Genomic DNA, 24,965 nt, shown 5'->3' with positions numbered 1-24,965 from the left:
GCCAAAGCCTTCCATCGTAGCTGCATAACCCTAGAACATGAATTAAATTCCCTTTCTTACCATCAAAATCCCCACTTCCACACCAATCCTCAAGCCCTGAAGAGAGCTTTCCTTCTTAGTGCAGAAGATACGGCTAATTATTACAGACCAGTATTGAACTCTCTTTTAGGGCTCACATTTTTGCACTGGCATTTTGAGTTCCATGGCACATTGCCTTGTGGGAATGTTCAGCTGTTAGTCAATTTCTTTTCCTGAAAAATGTTGTTTACTTGAAGTAAGACTTCATCATGAAAAAAGAAGCATTTATTTCACTATCTGTACGTTTATTGCTCCTAACGAGATTCTTTTTTACATTTGCATCTTTTTCTCAATTTCTGTTATAATTGAACCCTATTGGTCAGGTTGATAAGATACTAAAGCATAGCCCAATTTCTAAATAAAACATATTTTCCATTAGTAAACATTTTTCAATGGTCCTTTCAACAACTTCTACAACAGCTCTGAAAATGTTTTCTGAAGGGCATGTGATGACTTTCTCCTTTCTTAGCCAAAGGATGTTTTGGGGCTTCTCTGGCTAAAGAAGCCATTCAAAATTTAGTAGAATTGTGCAACATGAAATTTAACAAAGGACAAATGTTGTTGTGTGTATGTAATTTATCTGGAAATATACAGAGCAGACTGGGAATACTGTATTTCTATGCAATCTGATTTGAATTTTCATGAAGTTACATCCTTTGGGCACTGTCTATAGAAAGCAGGCAGGTGACACACAGCTGCACCCCCCCTGCTCCCGAAGATTCTAGGAGAGGTAATTTGACACGAAGCCTAATTAACTCTGCAACGTTTGATCACAGATATTTTTATTAAGAGCATACGTACCACCCACCTGCAAACTCTAATGTTAGCCATGGATCTGTTCACGTAGCATTAAGACAAGAAATATCAGACTCCATTGTTACAGAATGGTCTACAGAAGTACCAGGAAAAATAACCATGCAAATCTGCATGTGTGCTGAGTCCTCTCACTTTTTGGCTCAGGGAATAACATTTTCCCCTAAATCCGCACTCATGATATTACACTGCTCTGTGTTTTCCATGCTATTATGTAAATGATGACAATAATAGGTACAATTCAGATCTTGATGCTGCTTAACTCAATTTGGAGCCCCTGAAACACATGTCAAAATGTAACATGAAGTTGATCACAAAATTGCTGTTTAATTCTTTTTTAAAAAAATTAATTTCTCCTAGATGTGTCCTCGATATTTGGGGACTGAAGTATGCCCCGAATAAGGAGCCAGTGTTTATTTCTGGAAACTGATAATCTCCTGATTTTTACTATTTCATTAAAATGCCCACCTTTAACTGAGGAGGTGGCCATCTTTTAAATATTTTCATCAAAATGTACCTCAAACAAAAAGTTAGACAACTTATAAGATCTATGTAAGATTTGCATTTTTAACCTTAAGGCAGTGGGTCAGGCTTTTTGGAGACAAGACCTTCTACGTGTTTAATTTATAAAAAAATACTCATTTCTAGTAACATCACTACACACATTTCCATATGACGTTTCAAACATTAATCTGAGTAAATATTTCTTTTTTGAGTTGTTTGATATCCTAGAAAAACTAGAAAGGCAGTTTAGGGGTATAATTAAAAATTTAAAAGCTTTGTTTCATAAACATATTTAGGGTGTGTATAATATCTTGTTTGTTTGTTTTTTTAACGTTAAGTCTACTATGTCTTCAAGAGCAAATTTTATTTTCTTTAGAATACCACTGACTGCCTTTAATAATAGGATCTAGCTGTTTCTCTGCAGTAGACTTCTTCTACTCTCTCACTTCTGCCAGTTCTTTTGAGAATACTCAGAAGTGGAAGATAGGGATTTATCTGCTTCATTTTTTTAAGAGCACAATGTTAGTGATGGAAGAGAACTTCTGAATTTCCAATATGCTCGGGACAACTTACCTTCTTTTCTTCTAGGTGATCCTTTTTGTTCTGATTATAACTATAGAATTATGAGTAATATATAATTGCAATACAAAAAAAGTCAAAAATGGGGTTGTACTTATATACAAAAATAATATTCATTCATGTGTATGGTTTACATACTTTATACAATGATTAAAGGATGTTTTGCTATATGAATAATATCCTCAGGTAACTTCAATATATATTATAGCCTATTGAATAATAGTTATATTTTACTGCATATATATTTTCATGATGCTATCTCTTCTCAAACATTTCTAACCAGTGTTTGGGAAAACATATTCTTTATCTAAAAATAGGCAAAACTACAATTGAACCAATGGCACTTATAGACAAGCAGAACGACTTAGATGATTTTCTGGGCTTCATTTTCTGTGTTTCAATTTGAGAGCTGTATTACAACATTTCTATGATTTCTTCCAGACCTATGACTCAGTTAATTCCAATACCAGCTATTAGGATATAAAGAGAAGGCCAAATTATGAAGTGAAACACCCAGGATCACAGTGACTGTTATGTAACCAGACAGGCACCTATAGCTCATCATTTTATGAGTGAACTTGTTACTATTATAATTTATTCTTCAAATCACTCCACATGTGGAGGTTTGATTGCCTGACCTCCATATGTGCATACGTGTTCTTTAAAACCTTTCCAGGGGAGGGACTCTTTCTGAAAATCTACAGCCACAGCATGTCCAAAAATGAACAAGGTCAAGTACAGGTGCTCCAGAGATGCAGTGTCTCTTTTTAAAACATGTTCTTTGTTGCCTGGGAAGCTCCAGCACGGAGCAGTGGTCAGAGGCCAAGCAACTAGTGTTTAAAAAAAAAAAGTAAACAAGGTGAAAAAATGGGAGGAAGGAAAGTAATATGTGGAATTGTGAAATACAGGGATGGAGTCAAATGGTATGGGGAAAGGAGACAGAGACAAGCAGGAGAAGGACCCAGCAAGTAATCCCCACCGTCTAGTGAGTCTACACCGCTGAGTCACGGGTATACTGTAAAGTCCCCTCTTCCCAGACTCTGTGCGTAAGTGACTGTATCTTTAAACTGCCTGATCCGACAGCTGATTCAGTTGCTACCACAGAAATAGAAATTATAGCTTTCAACCCTTAATTTGATCCCTCTTACCTATAATCCTCTAGTTCCAGTCTGTCTGACCACTTGACAACGTTGTGGGTTTTTTTTCTTTCTTTTTTTTTTTTTTTTCTTTTTAAATTAGCACAGCTTTGGTGGACCACTTAAATATGCTTTACACATAGAGAGCAGTAGACACCCCTGGAAACTCTTGATGAGAAAAAAAAAAAATCCTGCTGGGAGTATAAAATGGCACAGAGAACACACAGAACAGATTCTCATAATTGAGATTGTCATGTGTCTTATTAAAAGCCATCATTTACCTGGAGGTCTTTCTTTAAAGCCTAAGATTCTTCACGGATTTTATGTAGGGATAGCTCTTCAGAGGCTCACTGATCTACTTTCACATGTGTGTTGTTTGCTTGGGTCCTTCAAAGGGCTTCAAAGTTTACTTTCATATTTAAAACGAGTAATGAGGAAGGCTATTATTTGAATGCAATGCCTTCTGTGAGACCAAGATGCTTATTGTAATTGCCCTGATGAGACGGTCAAAGCCTCTCATGGCTCGCAGGCTCCTCTAATGTGTATTTAGGTGTCCTGCCGGATGGCTCGCCTCAGTGATGTGGCATAGATTATATGAAAGGATGGTAAACGACGTCAATTGTAAAAGACATATGTTAATGGGAAGAAGGAAAGGAAGAGAGAGAGGGACTAGGGGAAAAAAAGAAGAATTATCTGCAGTACAAAGAACAAAGCATTTCAACTAAACTAAAAGAAATGACGTACCTGAATCACGTCCTAATTTTAGGGTATAACTATGCTCTTTGGAGTATATGTCTGGAGACATAACATATTTCTTCAACTTTTGTGGGACTGTTATTGAAGGTGTAGATCAAACTGCCTTCGGTTTCCTTTATGGACTTATTGGTAATTTTGCCACGATCCCTGTACAAAACAAAGATGTTATGTAAAACTCAGGTCATGTTAAGCAAACTAGCTAAAATTGATTTTTATCCTCTTATGGAAATGTTTTCCAATCCAGCAATCCATAGAGATCTGTCAACTTTTCATATCCTAAATTTTCCTTTCTCTAGGACTACTAATTTCGCCCAGAAAACATTGTTTGCCCACCTCTCCATAAAATAACAACCAGAGACCCCTGGAAAGGTAAAACAAATAGTTTTGCCTACCTCTGCTATGGTAATTCATTATAAGGATTACTTTTCTTTTGGAGGTATCTCCCATGTGTAAAAAGGTTTTAAAATATTAAATACTATTAGTATAATTCATAAATAAGTCTAGATTTTTTTCCCAAACCCGTTAAATATATTGCTTTATTTTTTATCTAATTTCTCTAAAGACACTCACTTCTCTATGTAAATAATACTGTGCTATATTTATATCATTCTTCTAGTCTATGATAATGGTTGAATCTTCAAAAATAGAAATATTGAATGTGATTAAGGCATGTGGTTTTCTGCCTTTCAATTAAACTAAATGAAGACAAGCTAATGTGGGCTTTTTCCCCTCTTTTCACTGTAGAATCAGAGAATCCTGGTATTATGTTTAAAAAAATACTGTAAGAGACGGTGTTTAGAATTTATGAGTTTGTTAGACAATGTGAGACAACTTATTTCTTCAGTTAGACAACGTATCCTCGCCTTAGGAATGTATCTGTTACTGTTACTGTAAAAGACTATCAGTATTTTCTGTCCACATAACAATATATTCACTCCCATACTTTTCCTCTGTGCTCCCTGGCACTGAGGTGAGGCTCTCGAGAGTGCCCAGGGGCACAGCTGCAGGTGTGTGAATACCCCTTGGCTGAAGTGACAAGGGAGAAGAACGTTGAACAGCCTCCCACGTGCTCCCTGCTATTCCCAAACCTGCCCAGGAAGAGGCAGTGGGTGTGGCAGTGGGGGAGGGGCTTAGCACAGCTCCTGTTTTCTGGCTGGGGTTTGGGGCATCACTCGGTATATACCCACTTAGCAGGAAAACGACTAACAAGGGGAGAAAGAGTTCATACCAAGAAATACGTCAGATATGCTTTAAGAAATTTAAAATCACTCTGTCAGTTTTAACATTACAGAAGGTTGAACCATTCTGCAAAGGCCATGCATACATCCATCACCTGGTCTGCAGTGCGGTGATTGCCTAGCTTGTGACTAGTTTCTTTTACTGAATTCACCAGGGACTTCCTATCTCTATTTATGGCACCGAATTGTTCTTCATGTGAAATTTAAAGTTTTCAAACACAATGGAAGTTGAACACACCCCCTCCCCCTATGCACTCACATATGTCAGCACTTTGGAGTCCATGCTGCCTTTTGAGATTCATCCCCAAACAACTTTCTATGACTGGCAAAAATTCCTCCTATGATAGATAGGGAAACTGAGGCTCAGAGATTCACTAAAGTTACAGAGTGATTGAATATGCATAAAAGGTTATACTCCCAAGGGTGTGGAGAAAAGGGAACCCTCCTACATTGTTGGTGGGAATGTAAGTTGGTGCAGCCACTGTGGAAAACACTATGGAGGTTCCTTAAAAAAACTAAAAATAGAGCCACCGTATGATCCAGCAATCCCACTCCTGGGCATATATCTGAAGAAAACTCTAATTCAAAAAGATACATGCACCTCAATGTTCATTGCAGTACTATTTACAATAGCCAGGACATGGAAGCAACCTAAATGTCCATCAACAGAAGAATGGATAAAAAACATGTGGTACTTATATACAATGGAATATTACTCAGCCATAAAAAGAATGAAATAATGCCATTTGCAGCAACATGCATTGACCTAGAGATTATCATACAAACTGAAGTAAGGCAGAAAGAGAAAGACAAATACAACATGATGTCATTTATATTTGGAATCTAAAATATGGCACAAGTGAACCTATCTGTGAAATAGAAAGAGACTCACGGACATAAAGAACAGACTTGTGGTTGCCAAGGGGGAGGGGGCTGGGGGAGGGATGGAGTGGGAGTTTGGGGTGAGCAGATGTCAGCTTTTATGTATAGGACAGATAAATAGCAAGGTCCTACTGTATAGCGAAAGGAACTATATTCAATATCTTGTGATAAACCATAATGGAAAAGAATATATAAAAAAGAATGCATGCATATATATAATTGAATCACTTTGCTGTACAGCAGAAATTAACACAACATTGTAAAGCAACTATACTTCAATTTAAAAGAATATATTTTTAATTTATACTCCCAAACAAGCACTCCATCCACCACACTCCTTTTTCATGGCAAATAAATGGGTGCTGGGGACACTTCGATTATTGTTAATACCACAAATAAAATCTCAATGTTATGATCTCATGTTATAAATTTACTGTATTTTGATTAGATCGGAAAGGATAGCTAGAAAGTATTTTGACCCAAATACGGTGATGGGAATAAAGAGTGTATGTGAAACATTTTAATGGTCATAGAATTTATCTACTATTCTCTTTTTCCACTCAGCCATCCTTTATTAGATTGCGAAGTCAATTTTTAGTTGTTTTTCCCTCTGCTATTCCTATTAACTAAAGAAAGGTAAGAATAGCAGGCGCTTGGAAGGCAATGGCAGAGGACAAAGGGTGTTCTGAATTTTTAAAAAAATTATTTTTGTAAAGTTTTTAAATTAAGTCTTGGCCTATAGCCCCTGACAGCTACTATTAATTACATTTTAACCTGTTAATGGTCTGACACTTTCCAGCATATTTGAAGCCCATCTCAAGTATTCCACAAGGATTGAGCCCATTTATGAAGAACAGAGAGCAGTTGAGTGGATTGGGCTGGGGATGCAAGCAGACTCAATTTGGGAGAGAAATCTTTATTAAAGGTTTCAGTGGAGCCACCAAAGTCCAGGGTATTTGAGTAAGACAAAATTCTATCAAATGGTCGAGTTAAATCTTCGTATAGGGTTCTCCTGTTTAAAAGTGGTCCCCTGGTCACTTTTCACATACAACTGAATGTGCCTCTGCATGGTGTATGAAACAAAAGAAGTACAAAGACACGCAAAAGTTGACAAGCTAAGAAGGCAGGTGGGAGAAATCTTCCTCCCTTGCTTTCAAAGATTGCGATAAATTAAAACTGCAAACTTTGGGGACTTCCCTGGTGGTCCAGTGGTTAAGAATCAGCCTTCCAAAGCAAGGGATTCTGGTTCAATCCCTGGTTGGGGAACTAAGATTCCACATGCCACGGGGCAACTAAACTCTCGTGCCTCAACTACTGAGCCCACGTGCTGCAAACTACAGAGCCCACGCGCTCAGGAGCCCTCATGCCACGACACAAAATCCCACACGCGACAACGAGGATCCTGTGTACTGCAACTAAGACCCGAAGCTGCCAAAAATAAATAAATAAAATTTTAAAATTAAAAAAAGAACCAACCACAATCTATAAAAAAATAAATAAATGAAAAAAATAATAAAGCTGTAAACTTTCTCTCTCCGTCTCCCACTCCCTTGCTCTCTCTCTATGTATCTACAATACATTTAGAGCATCACTTGAAGATATGTTATAAACTAATTCTCTAATTCATTTTGGGAGTTTTTTTTTCCACACATTTCTCTTTTCATCTGCAAAAGTCACCCTGAATTTAGAGAGGAAGAAAAGCATGACCTTCCATAGTCAATGATGATCTTTCTTTGTTTCCCGGTCCCAGCCTTTGCACCTACATACTGCCCCGGAGTGGTATGGAGGCCAGCCAGCCAGCGCTCACTGCTAGATGCCAGAGAGACTGTGGAAGCCAGAGACCCTGGGCTCACAGGCTGAAACTTGCTTGCTTGGCAAGGCTCAGATGCCATGGTTTGAATCTCTAATAAACAGCTCGCTGCCTCGCCAATAATGTACCCTGGGGCTGCTGGGAGGGGATTCTTTTTATAGAAAACATAAGGATTTAATATCTCTATGAACTCTTTTGATTGAATAGAGTTTTGGGTTTTTTTTTTTTTTTTTAAACTTTCCTCTTTATTTTGTAGACCCTGTGATGTGAACCAGTGTTAATTCTTGATGTGGCAGGAGGATGTAATCAACATCTCTCTACCGGGTTCAAGATTCTTTTTCCTTTTCAACCATGTGCTTAAAAGAAGCATAAAATATCTCGCCACCGAATGTCTTTTTACAGACTGAAAAGACTTTTAGGTTAAACAACATTTGTGAGGTTTTTGATGCAATCAAATGCGATTTCAATCTTCTTGAAAGATCCAGCCCTGCCTCTCGAAAATTGCTCATATGTGTCAGCTTTCCATCTTCCTCACTGGTGTTTTACACATGAAGTCTATTTTCACTGAGAAAATGGAATCTTTGTGTCTTTGTCTCTGAGAGTGCTGCTTTCAGGCATGTTCTGGCAAGGGCTTTGACTGTCGAGGCTCTGGGGGAGGGGCCTGGCAGTCATTTGTCAGCTTTTCTTGCATCTGTAATTTCTGGCCACTCAGCAGTATTAGGGGGTCTCAGAAAGGGGGCGAAGAGGGTTGAGGGGAGAGCTTGTCACTGATGAAAGCCAAACTCCACATAACTGCCTGAATTAATGACCAAAGAGAGAGAGAGAGGGGAGTCTGAAGAACTTTTATTGTGCCTTAATGAAAAAGAGTTTTTGGAAATGGCTAATTTACAAAATTGCACATGGTAACATTTTCAGATCTCAGCTGAGAAAGCCCCCGTCCATATTCTGTTACCGATTTCATTGCTTTTAGCTTGGCACTGGCTCATGAAACTATTTTAATTTTCCACCAGTGGCTTCTGGTTATTTCTGTCCTTATTTCCTCGTAACGTAACTGACAGGCCAATTAAACATCTGCAGTTTTTTAATCTGGATTTTCCCCCATAACTATTTTGCTTTTCTTCTAAAACTTCCAGATGTTTTGGCTCCTTTAGGATTTGACGGCATGCAACTTTACTTGCTCCTATTTCAAAGACAGAGAATCAGATGGACCGGCCAGATGTTTCTATAGGAAAAGCTTGGTAACACACCAGTAATCGGGTCAGTATTTTTGTCCCTTTATAGATACTTCTACCCTCGTACATATCTTCTTGTCTTTTAGCATTTTACTATTTGAGTTGTTGACCTTGGAAACATTTTTGTAGGTGATGAGAGTTCAGAATTCATGCTGCTATCTGTTAAGTAATCTGTTATGGCCAATGAAGAAAGTATCCAATTCTGTTATCTCAGTGTCTAGCAATGGGAATAGAAGCTGCTGTGATTTGTTTTTTTATTATTTCTGTCTTCCCCCCCCCCCTTTGTGGGAGATAAGAAGTTGTAAAACTATGTGAGGCAACAATGTATTTTAACTCAGTTTCCGGCTTTGTACAAACATTAAAGGAATCACCAATACCTTGGCTTGTCTGGAGAAGAGTTAAAAGAGGCTCTAATGTACTTCAAGAAAACCTGTTTCCCATAATTAATAACAGGAAGCCGGGTAAACAGACATTTGCTGACACGTGAAACTGAAAGAGTAACATATACACAGAAACCTGGGAAATGAAACAACGCAGCAGCCCTGTATGGTTAGACCAGAGGGCAGCTCGGCTGTGATAGATTTATTCATAGTCACATAAGGTCCAGGGTAAATGATTATTCACTTTACACTATAAGGTGACTTCTGACCATTCAAACACGTGCTCGTAGAGTGCACGGTGAGTATTTGGAAATGATCTCAAGCTATTCATACTCTTAAGATTTAGGCAGAAAATCATTCTTTCCTGGAAGATAGATTTTTCTGGACAATCAAGTAAACATGAAGGAAGACAAGCTTTTCTTTCTTAAAACATTATTATGAGATTTTAAAACCCATTCTTGCTACCCTTCTGGAAATGAGAACACTTAATGGGATAATCTGGGTGTATGTAAGTTTGCTTTATCGGGTGGCGGGGTAGTACACACTAAATAAGTATAAATAACTAAATGCAGCAGTTTTAATTAGACACATAAAGGATCACTGGGCACCCTGGCCCAGTTGTGATTACAGCTCCAGACCAGCTTCCCGGGGAAGTAATGTGTCTTTATCTTCCAGTTGTATCAGAGAGTGGGGGCCGTCTGTGCTCAGTACTGATCTTGAAAGCAGCAAACTGATGCAAACTGATGTGATGTGTGGTTTCCCTGCTTCTTAGAAGACACGGAGCTTGATTTGAATTTGGGGATTTTTGTACAGAGTTAGCCACTTAATGTGCAGTTAATTTTGAGGTATGAGTGGCTGGATCCTTTAAGTGAAACATTTTTTATTACATTTTAAAATTGACTTTCTGAGAACTGTTAAATGTAAAATGAAGCTTCATCGAATGTTTATTTCCGGTTTTGTGGGATGAATAGGAGAATAAGGAGTGATGACAGAAGTGTGGAAATGTGTGTTTTGTGATGTACATGTGCAAACTAAAGGATGTATTTTGACTATTCTAGTGTACTACAAAGAAACCCACACTGTTTCACACAGACGAGTTATGTGTCTTCCCGGTAAGCTCCCAGTAACTCACATCTTAACGCTAGAAAAATGCAGTGTCCTGGGTACCAGAATCAGAGGATTTTGCATCCACGTAACTTATCTCAAAACTGAAAGCCAAATTTCTTGTTTTCTTAACTATATCTGCAGTAGATATACATTTAAGGCAGAGGTGTTATTTATACTCAGGTCCAGTTAAAAGTAAATATAAATTATTTCATGTTTTATATACACGTGGATGAAGAAAAGTAAATAGGAAACACTTTATCTCCAGAATCTTCTATGCGTTGTGGAATTTGGAACCCACCCAATGGATATCTTAAATTTCAAGAAACAATTGAGTTGCAGTGAAGCTTTGTTAATTGCAAGCAAAAAAAGAAGACATTTTCTGAGCTGCAAGATGTTAGTGAGTTTATAAAGGCGCAAGAAAGTATGTAGACATTTAAAGTGATTCACGTGTACTTACTTATTTGGACTTTTGTTAAATATAGGATGAACTGTATATTGAATATTAGGAGTATACCAGCTATTCAGAATTTTTTTTTTTTTTTGGTAAGAAAAACATAAGTTAATGAATTCCAAATTACAAACAACAACAACAAAATTGCTGTTCTCCTTGTTAAGCCTCATGGAAAGAAAAGGGAAGCCCAGCAGGTTTGGTACTAGAATTATGCCATTTGCAAATTGATGCTGTGGAAAATAGAAAATATTTTTTTCCAAAATTTTTTAGGTGAAGATCGTCTTGGAATACTTTCAAGTATAAATTATAAACTTTCAACTATTAACCATGAATTTTACCCATTTGGAAACAATGACGATGCATTAAAAAAGAATGCTTTTCCCAGGCAGACTCATTACTGTACACTCATGTCATGGTATTTAAAGTTGTTCTTGGAAATGGTTCAGCGTAAAGCCCCTGTGGATGATCTGTGTTACGTTGCTCAGTGACGATCCCAGAGCCACGTGAGATGTGCGTTTGCGCTCCGTCCTCAGGGAGGTTTGGTTGACCAGAATATTAGCGAAGTCTGCTAAGAGCAGCGCTTCCCTTCCTTTCTCTGACTCCATCAGAGCGCAATGTCTTTACGTGAACCTGATGGAGAAAACCTGGTGGATTTCTTAAGAGAACAATGAACTCACAGTTGTGACGGAGTCAGTAAATCCTCTTGCTTTTGTGGAAACTACTAACTAAAATTTCTTAAAAATGAGATCTGGAAGCAGAAATAAACTTTTTTTTAAGACGTGAACCTCAGTGTTATATTGAGCTCAGACCAATATTTCGAATAAAGAGCTAAAACATATAAAGCAAAGTTACAAGTTAGACGTGTGTACATTTTCTAATAGTAACGTCTTTTGGTTCAAGTGGTTTGTGTGTGTGTGAATTTCACTCATCTGCTTTGCTCATCATATAAATGTCCACTTGACGGTTATCCTGCCACACTGTTTTCTAGTCTCTATTTGCTTTTTAGGAACATGCCCAGAAAAAGCTGAACATCTACTTCCTGACTTTTGCCTTTCCCTCCTTTATTTTTATTTATGTATGTGTTTATGTATATATTCAGTCCTCTGTGAATTTTCTCTAAAAGGTATTTCAGAGAGATAAAACATATGGATATGAATGGAAGCTGGCAAAATTATTTATCGATTACTTGGTGACGCCTGCTCCCTACAGCTTTCGTAATCGCTGTAGTCTATCTGGTGCCTAGTGAGTTTCCAGGACAAGCTTGGACATTTCTGTCGTGACTGTCAGGTGTGACCTGGGCAGTGCTTGTTAACAGCGTTGGCTAGGAAAGAGTTGGGGATATTGGAAACATTTTTGACAGAGAATTTAGCAGTTTCAACATGAACTTTCCTGTTCCCCCTTAAGCTTCATTGCTATGATCAAACAAAACTCGAAGACTATTCCACACGTCTCAAAACAAGGAAGTGCTTCAAGCTTCAGCCAGGTTTCTGGAGATCTTTCTGTCTTGCATTTTTGTGTGCTTTCGTTAGCACATCTCAATACATTTCCTGTCATTATCATCTTTCTAAACACTGCAACTTGTGACACACACTGAACCCATTGCTGGAAAATCTATTATTTTGCTCATAATGAGCTAGCAGCAGAAATTATGAAGATTGAAGGGCAGTTTTGAAACATGTGCTCGAGCAGGAATAAACGATGGTTGTGATGGGACCTCTATTAAAGTAACAATTAAAATTGTCTTTGTAGTATAAATATAGGTCAGACCTGGACAGGTATACGGTCTATCAATATTAGGAATGCTGATTCCACTATTAAAAAAAAAAAAAAAAAACGATACAGAAATTGCCTAAGATATAAAGATCAACCTCTTTTTATTTTTTGCCTTACATTAAAAGGGTGAACTATCACTGCCAGCCATTTAGTATGCATCTTTCTTTCCAGTCCTACCACTTACATGTCTTCCTCCTTCAAAGGAAAGCAAATTTGCTTTGCTGGAGGGGAAATTATGTTTATAAATTTTAATTTTAGAATGTAAAAGCATAAAGTTTGTCTCGGTGGTTTAACAGGTCAAGTATGTTTCATCCATAATATATTTGCAAGCTGATTTAGTTCTGCTTTACAACGTCTGAGGATATGTAGGAATAAAAGTAATTTTAAAGCATAAGTTACACTTTAAAGTGAACGTTCCTCTTTAAAAGAAAACTCTGAATGATGTTGCTTAAGAGAGTTGCTAACTTTAAAAAAAACTGTGGATTTACTTATCAGTTGCTTAGAAAATCTAAGTATGTATCGTGAATTTTGTTGAATTTTACTGGCTTCCAGATAAAAACTTTATTGAAACTTTAAAAGCATGGTACACAAATTCTCCATGAAAGAAGCCTAGAACAATGTACAGGCAACTTTTAGGAGCTGATGCTGGTCAATTCTACTTCTTCTATTCTGTATGGGATAAAATATCCCTAAAGTTTGTAGGTCACTTGTATTGAAGTGGTATAAATAGGCGAGTCAAATTGTATAGAGAGAATAGGACAGGAATCAATTCTGCCTCTTTCTGCCGTTTCTTCAGCAGAATAGTTACTAAATAAGTTGTACCTTATTTAGCATCTGGATACTAAATAAGGTACAATAGATACTAAATAAGTATCTATCGCATCTTGTAAACAGGGTGTGTGCCCTTTTCATTTAGCAGATCCTGTAGCCTCCCTGACTTCCACATTTCACAGGATGGGAATAGAATTAACAGTCTTTTATATATCTGGGAAAAATTGACTTATTGAGGAGGAAAACCACAGATTTTTTTTTTTTTCTTTTTGGTATGTCTTATACTTTCTCTTGTAAATTCAGTGGCAGCAAGCGTCATTAAGCCAAATTTGGTTCACGAGTTTAAATTATAATTTCATGTAATACAAATTCGTGCTTTAACAATGTTTATCAAGCAGAATCATTCAACACTGATTTTTCTTTCAGCATAACATACATTTTTAATGTTAATCAATTTAATTAACATAACGCAGCAAATATCTTTTTAAAACAAATAACTCTTACCAAGTTAACACTATCAAATTGTGACATTTATTGTCACTATATTACACAAAGAGAACTTCTTTATTTTTTGTATTATATGAGTAAGTTTCGATGTGTAATTGCAAGAGGGATTGTTTGGTTATGGCCTTAAATCTCTATGAGAAAATATTTCTAATGTGAATTATTGGTTTCATACACTAAAATATTTGAGGTATTTGTGGTTTTAAGTGGCAACGTACTTTTTTTGTTAATGCGATTAGAAAATGTTGGACCCTGGAACTTAACAAAACGACCAAAAAACCATTTCATTGTACTCTCCCATCATGTTTAGTATAAGCATTGAAAACAGAACAGAACAACAAGAAACAGAAGACACAGAGGATAATACACTGAGATATCACCTTTTACATGATCTTTTGAAAACAGCTAAAATATGCAAGCAGGGTTGAAGCATATGCCTGACTGTCAGACAATCCAGTTTACAAGGGAGCGGGTTTGAGCCTCAGTGACTCTGACAGGATAAATTATTCTATCCTACTTACAGGGAATCTACACACATCCATTCTAGCATCTTCTAAGACAGGAAGAGTCACCTGTTCCCCTTAACATATGTGTAGGAACATGAAAGATTTTCACGGGACAGAGCCCTAGGCACCATCTAACCAATGAGACTATACGTGCAGCCATCTTGAGTGCCCTGGGAGACTCTACTTACTTAAACAGAGGCTGCTCATTTCTGTATTTTAATAGAGCCTTACTCTAGTAAATATGCACTGAATGAATACACCCCCCAGCACCCCCCACACACTCACATCTGCAAATGCTCCTACCATCAAGGATTAGCACAAATGCCGAGGAACGAAATACAAAGAAGACTCCAAAAGGAAAATACCTGAGAAGAGATGACAGAACTCATCTTTGATGAAACAGAAGAAAAGGTTAAAAAATTCCATTTGGACACTTGAAAAAAATGCTCATTTTTTTTTTTTTCTTAAAAAAGAAGAAATTGGTAGACTTTATCAAGGATCATTGTTTAGACCTTCAGCCTAATGGCAGGCTTTCCTCAGATCATGTAACCTGAAGCCTTATTCAGGAGTCAGGTCTTCCGAGAGCGGGGGCTGTGTCCAGTTCTAGATTATTCTTCCTACCTCTTGGCCAGAATAGCAACCACAGGGACCATCCACAGATGCACAATGCATTCAACTCAATTTCAGTTTCCAGAGGACAGGGATGGGGAAGAGAAAGAAATCCTTGACTCAAGAGGCTGAGAGTCTATCTGAGTCAGGTGCGGGTCTAGGAGAAATACGCAAAAAAAAAAAAAAAAAAAAAAAAAAAAAGTCTTGTGGAAGAAAAATGAGTCACAACTATGTGAGGAGGACGCATCTTTAATGTCCATGTCCATATTTCTTGATTAAAATATGGGTATTTGCATCATGCTGTAGCATTCGAAATATAATCGCAGCCAAGACTCTCTAAGAATAAATTCTTATTCAAGAACAGGAAGGAAGGAACTGGTTAGACCCTTAATGGTACAATAAGAAGCACGGTCTAGCACAATACTCTTATTACAATAAAACCTGTTCGCTGATTGGTTAATGTGTCAGAGGAAATCCCCAGGTGACTAAGAAATTTTTCAGGATTAAAAAAATAGGTCATTGGCTAATATTTCAGAATACATAAATATGTGAATAGTCAGGACTAGCAACACACTTACATTCTCACTCTTAAAGTTTCTTAAATGGTATTTTCAGGTAGGCTTTTGATAACATTTAAATTTTTAGACACACATATTTAGAAACAGGGCAACACAGAAAATATCACGAACCGAGTATCATCACTCCCACAAGCAGGGTACTTAATGGAACTGCTCCAATATAAATTACTGCATTATTGTGGTGGCTACAAAATAAAAGCATTGCTAGAAACAAGTACAGTAATCCTTTGAGAATAAGATGCTAGTACTTTTTTTATGAAGCTAACCATTTAGTCAATATTCAGAATTTTTCCTAATGCTAAAATTACCTTACATATGGCCTTTTGGATCAAAACTTCTCTTGGGTATGCAGAAGAACACTGGCAAAATGTGAACTTTAGTAGAAGGAATAGTAGCTTTGGAGCTCTGGGATCTGGCTTGACTTCTGACACAAAGCCTGTCACCCAGCCATCTCTGAGAACCACTGTTAATCCTAATAGATGCGGCCCCTAGAGAATAAGGTGGGGCGTGATTGCCAGGATAATTAGATGCCACAAAGCCCCCATAGAAAAGAGACTCTTCTTTCATCTGCATCTGATAGAATCCTACTTAGTAAAAGTCTTAAAGAATAATTTGACCTTAGCGCTAACAAATTATATCCAGAATCCACCCACTTCTCACTACTCTGCTGCTACCATCCTAACACAAAGCGCCCGCATCTCTTGCCGGGGTTCTTACTAGACTGTCCTAAGCAGCCACCATGATTCATCACTACTCATCACCACCAGCCTAGCCAGCCCTGCTCTGCACACAGAAGCAAGAGTGACCTTTTTAAACCTGGAGCCAAATCTCATCAAGTCCACTGCTCAAACTCATCCCAATACGTCCCCTTCTCACTCAGAATAAACTCCCAAATCTTAACCGTGTCCGGCAGGGGTCTGCGCACCCCACCTCTCCACACTAGCTGCTGACACGGTTCCCTGTTCACTCCGTTTTGACTATAATGAGCTCTTACTTTTCCTCAAGCACCCAAATAATCTTCGTGCCTCCGGAGCCTTTGCACTTGCTGTGTCCTGGTCTGGAAAGTTCCTCTTTGGATATTTCTACTGCTTCCACTAATGGTTCAACCAAGGCTCAGCTCCAAGACTACCTAACCTAGACGTCTTTCCTGATAGCCTCTATAAAATCTCATACCCTGCTTACTGGCACCTTCTTGATTTTATGTGAGTTTACTGTGAGCAGGAAATTTGTTTACCATCTTTTCCTCAGCAACTAGAAGAGTGTTGGACTTAAAATATCGGTATTTTATAGTATAGTTTGAAGTCAGGAACCTGATTTCTCCAGCTCCATTTTTCTTTCTCAAGATTGCTTTGGCTTCTCAGGGTCTTTTGTGTTTCCATACAAATTGTAATTTTTTTGGTTCTACTTCTGTGAAAAACACCATTGGTAATTTCATTGGGATTGAATTGACTCTGTCGTTTGCTTTGGGTAGTAGAGTCATTTTCACAATATTGATTCTTCCAACCCAAGAACATGGTATATCTCTCCATCTGTTTGTGTCGTCTTTGATTTCTTTCATCAGTATCTTATAGTTTTCTGGGTACAGGTCTTTTGCCTCCATAGGTAGGTTTATTCCTAGGTGTTTTATTCTTTTTGTTGCAATGGTAAATGGGAGTGTTTCCTTAATTTCTCTTTCTGATCTTTCATTGTTAGTGTATAGGAATGCAAGAGATTTCCGTGTATTAATTTTGTATCCTGCAATTTTACCAAATTCGTTGATTAGCTCTAGTAGTTTCCTGGTGACATCTTTAGGATTTTCAACGTATAGTATAAAATAGATAACTAATGAGAACCTACTATATAGCACAGGGAACTCTACTCAATGCTCTGTGGTGACCTAAATGGGAAGGAAATCCAAAAAAGAGGGGATATATGTATGTGTATAGCTGATTCACTTTGCTGTACAGCAGATAGTAACACAACACTGTAAAGCAACTATACTCCAATAAAAATTAATAAAAAATAAAAAACATAGAGGTGTTCACTAAATAAATGTTGAACAAAAGAATGAGTGGATAGCAATCAGTCTCAGAGGTATATAAGCCATAAAACTTCTTAGGATTACATCTATTTCTTGCAGCCTAAGGTCTCCTCTCCTCCTGATCTCAAAATGGAACTCTGTTTTACGTACTTCACTTATTTCTCAAGGTTTTCTTTGATGAGCTCTTTATCGGTAGTTTTTAATGATTAATATATAGTGCATACTCCCATTTAAAGATTTTTATATTCAGCTTATAAAGAAAATTGGGACTGCTTGATTATTACAATTTAGACCGAGAAAATTTCGTATGCTTAAAATTATCAGAGCTATTTCAGTCCTAGGACCAACTCTTGGATTTCTGAAGGAGTTTTTCTCAGTCCTTACCCATTCATTCAATATTTCAGCAATGTTCACTCTGCACCTATTAAATGAAGAGCACTCTTCTGAGTGACTGATATCCTATCTTCAAGGATTGGTCCTCTAAGGATGAAAACAATAACACAAGGAACAAAGTGCTCAGTGCCCTGAAGGGGGAGAGCTAGGTTACTAGAGTTTAAAGAAGGGATTAAGTCCAGCAGAGGTAGGGGATGTGGGCTGGAGAAGGTGGCATTTGAGTTAGGCTACATTTGGACATTCAGAGAAGAGCAGGGGAAAGTCATTTCAATAGGAGGAAACAGCATCAGCAAACCAGTGAGGTATATGGAAAACAAAACAATAGGCTCACATAATAATGGGAAACCTTGCACCATGGATGTTTATACACTTAAATTCTCTGTAGAAGTGCACACTGGTTCTAATATACAGTATGGCCTAAATTTAAATGCACTTCTGAGTGCACTTGAAAATATGCATTTAAAAAGATAAAACCTGTCCATTTTTCCCTGTTGTATAACACAAAACAAAAAGAAATCCTCAGTGATCAAAGTAGATCAGAAAATTCCGTAAGTAATAATTACATACTATTCCAAGCAATGTATTCAAATCTAGCTTTGAGTCCTTGCAGGAAAAAAAAAAAAATTACATAAATTTTTAAACCATTCTTTATCACCAGTGTCATTAGGAAATGTGCCATATACATTAGATAATATTTTAAACATGTTAACCTTGTCAGATCTTTGCTTGCGTGGCAAGATACCTGCCTACCTGCGCACATTGAGATGTGTTTCATGCTTTGTACCCAGTGAATATAAACATGGAGAACTCGCTAAGAAACCTTAGGGTAAAACTATTCTTCCATGTCTATATTTTTAGTGAGATTCAACATTTTATCGCCCATGTGCAATTCATGACTCGACTACAACTTTCTTGATCCATTGCATTTCTGGCAAATAGACGACAAAGGAAGGGAATTCTACTTTGCATTAAAATGGCAGCTTTGTGTTTTCTCCACATCAAAAGCATCTTTCAGTTCATATAGTTTCATTTTAAGATGAAGAACATCAAGATTCCTGTGCAGAGTGGATTTTGAGAAGGGCAGAGCAGTGACACTGGTGCCGGGAGCCAGGCTGAATTGTCCCTTATGTGGTTTGTGTTTGCTTTTGACATTTCCAACCTTAAAATTCTACCTGGCCTGAAACTGCACTGACTCAAGTGTGTGCTCCTAACGTGTCAATAAGGTCTAAGACAAGGAGGAGAATAAACAGCTGCTTGTTTTTAGTATTTTGTTAGAAGAATAAACAGTTTGGGGAAAACACAAGTTCTATTTCATGCTTGGATCATTATTTAATTTTTGGCAATTACAATGTTACCTCATCTGAACTGAGGCCTGAGTTATCCTTCTAAAATGCAAATCTGATCTTGTCATCTGTCCTCTCCTTTGTCATCCTCAGATGGCTGCCGATGCTCTTCAGTGTGTAAACAGACCATGTATTTAGGGACCATGTGTTTAGGAATGAACTTGATGGGATTCCCAGAATCACATGCTCCACGTGTACAGATTGGGTTTCACTCCAAGAATGGAATGTTGTGTATGTTACTCTGTCAACCCAGGATGTTTTGTGGGAATTCTGTAGCTGATAGCTTTGCACTCCCACTGCAGCTCTGCCCTGGTCTCCAGCCTGCTGTCCACCCCGAGGACAGGGACTTGCAGGCTCCTGCCTGCAGCAGTGAGACCTTGAACACACCTTTCTCTCTCTCCCCTCTCTTTCTTTTCTTTCTCTTCTCTTCCTATTCCCTTCCCTTCCTTCCTTCCTTCCCTCCTTTCTTCATTTTCTTTCTTTCTCTTTCTTTCTTTTTCTTTCTTTCTTTCTTTCTTCTTTCTTTTCTTTCTTTCTCTCTTTCATTCCTCCCTTTCTTCCTTTTTTCTTTCTTTCTTTCTCTCTTTCCTTCCTTTCTTCTTTCCTTCCTTTCTTCTTTCTTTCTTTCTTTCTTTCTTTCTTTCTTTCTTTCTTTCTTTCTTTCTTTCTTTCTTTCTTTCTTTCTTTCTTTCTTTCTTTCTTTCTTTCTTCTTCCTTTCTTCCTCTCTCCCCTCTCATTCTTCTTCCTCTATCTATCTATCTATATCTATATCTATATCTATATCTATATCTATATCTATATCTATATCTATCTATCTATATATATACCTCATTCACACAAGCCCCCTATTGGCTTCTGGGGAAACCTAACTGGTCCAGGAATGGTGGGTGTCTTAAAGATGGCTACCTGAATACTGAGCAGCCTCTTCACATGTGTTTTGCTGTGTGACTCCTTGGCAAATCCTATCTTTCTTAGAATTATGTTAGAACTAGGTCAGTAGAAATCTGTTTGCTGAGTCAGCTTAACCTGTGCACCAGAATTATCCCACAGCGTGGGAGTCCCAGGCATCGCTACAGCATCTCTAGAACATCTGTGCAGAAAGGCTGCAGCTTTGAAAGTTATTTCTGCCCACATGCAGCTGCCCTGTTGGAAGCTGCCCCCAAAGGCAGAGGGTTGGCATCAGCAGAAGGGCCAAGGGCAGAAGAGCATGCAGGAGAGACAGGAGGGAGCCCCAGGTCATGTCAACATTTACAGCAAAATTGTCTCTGTGCCCTGCAGAAATTCATGAAGACTACATGCAGACATGACTTGGCTGAAGGTGTTTTCTTCTTGTGATTATGATGAAAAACTTAAATATTTGGAGAAGACTTTTGTCAACTATGACTCTCAGACCACAAAATGTTCATATGACATATTATTGAGGGAGTTTTAGAAGAAGCCTCGGTAGTAGAAATTTTGAACAGAATCGTTTATTAAAATGATGTGATACTGTTGGTGGGAACATAAATGGATACAGCCACTATGGAGAACAGAATGAAGCTCCTTAGAAAACTAAAAATAGGACTACCATATGGCCCAGTAATCCCATTACTAGGCATATACCCAGAGAAAATCATAATTCAAAAAGACACATGCACCACAATGTTCATTGCAGCACTATTTACAATAGCCAGAACATGGAAGCAACCTAAATATCATCAACAGAGGAATGGATAAAGAAGATGTGGTACATATATACAATGGAATATTACTCAGCCATAAAAAGGAACGAAATTGGGTCATTTGTAGAGACATGGATGGACTCAGAAACTGTCATAGAGAGTGAAGTAAGTCAGAAAGAGAAAAACAAATATTGTATATTAACACATATATGTGGAATCTAGAAAAATGGTATAGTTGATCTTATTTTCAATGCAGAAGTAGAGACACAGATGTAGAGAACAAAAGTATGGATACCAAGGGGGAAGAGGGGAGTGGGAGGAATTGGGAGATTGGGCTTGACATATATACACTATTGCTACTCTGTATAAAATAGGTAACTAATGAGAACCTACTGTATAGCACAGGGAACTCTACTCATTGCTCTGTGATGACCTAAATAGGAAGGAAATCCAAAAAGAGGGGAAATATGGATACGAATGGCTGATTCACTTTGCTGTACACCTGAAACTAACACAGCATTATAAAGCAACTATACTCCAATAAAAATTACTTAAAAAGATAAAGTAAAATGTGTCCCCTAAAAAAAAAAAAAAAAAAAAAAACTTGATTAATGTGATGGTGAGAGTAGAGGTGAATGGTTGGCAGAGGGGTGGGAAGGGGAGGGGTGATTTTCTTGGGTCTGGCTTGGGTGGGAGATCAACCTTTTCTGCCCTCTACAGTTGGGAGCTCCAGCTATAAGCCCTGGATGGGGTAGAAGGAAGTTGTCTCTGGTGCAAAACCCCCAAGGGCTCTCCATGAAGACTGGTGACAGTCACTTCAGCCTTGGTCCCTGCTTCTCTGTGGTGAAGTCTTGCCTTATGACCACGTGTGTATAGGTATTTGTCAACTGCTTTGTGAATATCAATTTAGATAAAGACTCAAAGATGGGATGTTTTCTTTCACCTTAAATCTACCTTTTCCTATTTTATCTCCTTTATATTCTACTTTTATTTCTTTCATGCATATCTTTATGAGAAAGAGTTTCTCCTCCTGACTTTCATGTGTGGAGTGATTCTACCATCACAATACTCTTAGCTCTCTCCTTTCTTCTGTTCCAGACAGGCATCTAATTGGAAAGCTTGGAAGGAAAAACTGGGCACGTGAGCCAGCAAATCTTCATATTCCCTTCTTCTCTGTGTGTGTGTGTGTGTGTGTCTGTCTGTCTCTCAATCGCTCTGCTCCTCCCCCTGAAGAACTGCTCTGCCTGCAGAATTCACGTTTCCTTGTATGACCTCCCTGCTGTGATTTTCAGCTCACGTGCTTGTAGGTATAAGGTACAGTTTTCAAAATGATCAGCGGCAGCAGTAATAGAGGTGATATTGTCTCCATCTGTTTTATTTTTTATTTTATTTCAGAACTTGAAGGGGAAAGAAGGGTGTAATGTCTTGAGAACCCCAACTATCTAATGCATCGCTTGAAACAAAGCTTTGTTTTCTGCCTGAAAACCAAGCATCGCTAATGTATATTTACCCGTATTTCATGCTATTGTTATGATATCCCATTTCTTTTTTTAACGGTGACTCAGAGCTGTGTGTGTAGTAGGGTCCAATCTGACACATTCTCATTTTTCCCCTTAAACAACATAAATCAAAGTATTCAAATACAAGTGCCCATACTTCATTTTCTTGGGGGTAAAAATGATCATCTGTACCTAAATTAGGATAATAAGTCAAATGCATACAGATTAAGACTTTTGATGGCAAACACCTGTATCATGCCTTCCTTTACTCTTTTAGGAAATATAAATTTGACCCAAAATAAAGCAAAAGGTTTTAACAATTTTCTTTTTCTGTGTTTTAGCCCAGACTGTGCTATTTTGCAGAACTGACATATGTGGCCATTACAAATCTTTTAAATTCCTCATTACCTTCAGACCCATGAGGAGCTGAGGTAAAGGTTGATGATTCTGCACTGAGTTATGATTTCTTTACCCTTCCTGTAGTGTTCCCATTCATTCAGAGCAGGTATTTCCCTCCAATGAGAAAAACCATTAAAGCCAAGAGCAAAATAAAAAGCTCCCTTCTCATTTACTTTCTCAGCAATTGGAACCACTACATGACTCCAGCATCCTAAAATTCAACTATATAAGAGTGATAGCAACTTACTCAAAACTCTCAAAACTGGCTGCATTGGGGGCAAGGAGGTACAGTAAGGAACTAAAAGCCAGTATTCATACAGAGAGGCTCATGAGGGGCGAGGCAAAGGGTCACAGGGAGGGAGGTGATTCCTGGGCAGCAGCCTGCTAGCTGTTATCAGAGCTGCTGGGGATCCCACAAAAACTAGCGAAGAGCACAGAAGCCCAGGAGCTGTGTTTCGTGACCCTTGAAATTCTCTTTAGAGGTAGCAGAGCACACCTGAGTCTCTGATCATCTGGAAATGCAGCTTCTGTTTCCGAAAGCCTCACCAGCTTCCTCCTGATTCCTGGTCAGATGGCCCCCTGGGCTCCCTCAGTCTTCACAGTGTGTCCCTTTGCCACCTCCCTGCAATTCTGTTTTCATTATAAAACAATTCTATCTATGTTATCTTGGAAACTATCTTGGCCTATCATCATCTTAGCACTTTTCTTTGGCACCTAACCTCCCAGGACCATGCCCCAAATGAATCAAAACCCCTGATGTTGACGTGGCAATTTCTAGGAAGTATCATTCTGTCTTCTGGCTCAAATACCCCCTAAGGTTAACAGTGGATGAATGAAAGTCAAAACAAGCCCCTTCCCATCTTCCTGGTACCTAGGAGGGAGTAGAAAAATAATGAGGGTGGTACTGCTGGATGGGATGGAATTAAGAAGAGGCATCAATGGTAAGATAAATGCTCTAAGAAAGTAGACCTACGTTTCAAGGAGACAAGTGGCAAGAATTCACTTAGCCATTGGACCAATGGCTTTCAAATCAATGTTTCCATGAGCTACTACTGCTACGAGACTCCAAGTCATTCCAGAAATGACGTTTGATGGGAGTATCCTATCTCCATCTGTCTAGCCCCACAGGCATCATGGCATCCATCAAGTTCACTGCTTGGAAATCATTCGGAGACAATTACTTTTGTGGTTCTCAGGTCTGCTGAAAAGATTGTACGGTGTGATGCATACAAGCCACAAGAACGGCCCAGCCTGATGGTGAAGATTCTTGAGGCCATCCCAGGTGGCACTGAGTTGACCCAGAGCATGTGGTCAATGCTTATGCTAGCTGTCTTCAGACCATGCCACCCACACTTTCAATAATATTGATTTGATGGAGATGGGCCCTGGGACACTGAGAATGACATGAAAGAATTCCGAGGCCCCAGGTGTTATTTGAAATGTATCTGAGTTCTTCCAAATGCCTGCCGATTTATTGGAACAAATGTTCTACAGCAGAAGTTACTTGTTTGGTCACACAGAAAATATTCCTACTTGGTGTCTCTTTCCTTTCATGACAAGGACTTACTCTAGGAATCGAGGAGAATATGATTGCAGTCCACTAATAGTGACTTGAAAGCACTTTTTACACACTATTAAAGCAAGCAGTTAATTACCTGATTTAAAGAATGCCTTCAAATGACATGAAATGACAAACATTAATACAGATATGTCTATTTTTTTTTCTGAAAATGAACTGACACATTTGATTAATCCTTGGATTCTCATTTTCAAATATTTTAGGAATCAAAGAATAGACTTTATCCAAAAACTTTACTGAATACAATCCGGTGTTTACTTTTATAATTCTGAAAGTTTAGAACATTTACTCCTTTGATCTTCATGATGGAGATCAATTATCTTTGAAAAGCACTGAATAATGACAACTTTGAAACTGTAATTT

General features: G+C 38.1%; 1 long non-coding RNA gene across 2 annotated transcripts in view; it reads right to left on the bottom strand.

Moving 5' to 3' along the window:
• Positions 1-24,965, bottom strand: part of LOC131752674 (uncharacterized) — an 87,375-nt gene that overhangs the window by 45,819 nt on the left and 16,591 nt on the right. For both annotated transcript variants that reach the window (XR_010838058.1, XR_009334589.2), the window contains exon 2: positions 3,855-4,013. This is a non-coding gene — a long non-coding RNA (uncharacterized lncRNA). The remainder of the gene's footprint in view (positions 1-3,854; positions 4,014-24,965) is intronic.

The sequence above is a fragment of the Kogia breviceps genome, chromosome 1, assembly GCF_026419965.1.
Source record: "Kogia breviceps isolate mKogBre1 chromosome 1, mKogBre1 haplotype 1, whole genome shotgun sequence".
NCBI lineage: Eukaryota > Metazoa > Chordata > Mammalia > Artiodactyla > Physeteridae > Kogia > Kogia breviceps.
This window is presented reverse-complemented; position numbering and strand designations above follow the sequence as displayed.